General features: G+C 36.2%; 1 non-coding gene across 1 annotated transcript; it reads left to right on the top strand.

The window, feature by feature from the left end:
* Nucleotides 1-1,593: 1,593 nt before the first annotated feature.
* On the top strand, nucleotides 1,594-1,700 carry LOC118998913 (U6 spliceosomal RNA). Its single transcript, XR_005068985.1, has one exon. It is a non-coding gene; the product is annotated as a U6 spliceosomal RNA (small nuclear RNA).
* The last annotated feature ends 211 nt before the right edge of the window (nucleotides 1,701-1,911 follow it).

A 1,911-nucleotide genomic window follows, 5' to 3' on the forward strand; every position in this document is an offset into this window, starting at 1 on the left:
GCCATCCAGAAAAGTACCAAGGTGAGATGTCTAGATATGAAACATTTTTTATGTCAAAATGTAGCAATAACCAGGGACAATAAACAAAAAAACTAACAGGGAAATAGGCACTACATAAGTTCATATTAACTGTGATTGTGGTACAAAAGTGTCCCTGGGTTCATGGACACACCTACTTTGGTCCCCTAGCCTAACCTAGGGTGTTTGCTGGCTCTCTTCCTTCCAACAGCAGTGCCTGCACCTGTTTTGAGGAGGGCTGCATTTAGGCTACTGGACCACAGTCAAGGACAGCCAGAAGTGCCAGGGAATTACATTCCAGAAGGTGGCCTTTAAGTCATCACTGACTGGTACCACTGTGTGATACTCAGCTCCCTGTCTTGAGTATGAACAGTTCAGAGTCTTAATTTATACTTCAGATGGATCAAGTTTATGGTTATCTGGCCTGATTTTTCTCCTCCTGTTTCTTCTGCCCTTTCCTAGTTTCTTTCTTTTTTTAATTCTCTTTTTTTCATTGTTTAATTTTTTCCATTACCATTTAGTTCCCTTATACACCTCTCCTGCCAGCAATCACCACACTGTGTTGTCCATGTCCATTAGTCCTTTTACCTTTTTGCTCAATGACTCCACCTCTCCCCTCCCCTCCCCTTCGCTGTTGTCCTGCTCTGTATCTAGGCGTCTGTCTCAATTTTACTTATTACTTCAGTGTTTTCATTAGATTATACATATGAATGAAAACATATGCTATTTGTGTTTTTCATACTGATTTACTTCACTTAGCATAATGTTCTCCAGTCCATCCATACTGTTGCAATGGGTAAAACTTTCTTCTTTTTTATGGCCAAGTAGTATTCCATTGCATAAATGTTCCACAGTTGTTTTATCCATTCATCTGTTGGTGGACATTTTGGCAGCTTCCATATCTTGGTGATCATCAACAATGCTGCAATGAACATAGGAGTGCTTATGTTTTTTTCAAAATAGTGTTTTGGTTTCCTTTGGATACACTCTGAGAAGTGGGATTCCATTTCACAGAACTAGAAAAAATATTTCAAAAACTTATATGGAAGCACAAAAGGCCTCACATAGCAATAGTAATCCTGAGAAAAAAGAATAAAGTTGACAGAATAACATTATCGAATATCAAACTATATTATAATGCAATAGTAATCAAAACATCATGGTACTGGTACAAGTACAGAATAGAGAGGCCCCAAATAAACTCACACCTTTATAGTCAATTAATATTTGAAGATGATGTAAAAAATACAATGGCCTAAAAATAGTTTATTCATTAAATGGAGCTGGGGAAATTGGACAGATATGTGTAGAAAAATGAAACTAGATCACCTTTCTATACCACACACAAGAATTAATTCAAAATGGATTAAAGACTTAAATATTAGACCCCAAACCATAAATTCTAGAAAAAACATAGGCAGCAAAACCTCAGAATTGCTTGCAACAACATTTTATCAGATATATCTCCCAGGAAAGGCAAACAAAAAATAAATGAATAAACAATAGAACTACATCAAACTATAATGTTTTTGTACAGCAAAAGAAAACATCAACAAAGTAGAAAGACGACACACAGTGCTCACTTCAGCAGCACATATACTAAAATTGGAATGATACAGAGAAGATTAGTGTGGCCCCTGCACAAGGATGACATGCAAATTCATGAAGCATTCCATATTTTTTGCAAGACAATATGAAATGTAATAATATTTGTATAATAGGGGTACCAGAAGGAGAAGAAGAATAGAAAGGAATAGAATAGCAAGGAATAGAAAACCTATTTGAAAAAGTAATGATGAAAAACTTCTCTAATTTGATGAGAGAAAAAGTCACATACATCCAGGAAACACAGAGAGTCCCAATCAAGAGTAACTCAAAGAGGCCCACTTCAAG

This window comes from Sturnira hondurensis, unplaced genomic scaffold (assembly GCF_014824575.4).
Source record: "Sturnira hondurensis isolate 20B ecotype Veracruz unplaced genomic scaffold, ASM1482457v3 Scaffold0014384, whole genome shotgun sequence".
NCBI classification, from domain to species: domain Eukaryota; kingdom Metazoa; phylum Chordata; class Mammalia; order Chiroptera; family Phyllostomidae; genus Sturnira; species Sturnira hondurensis.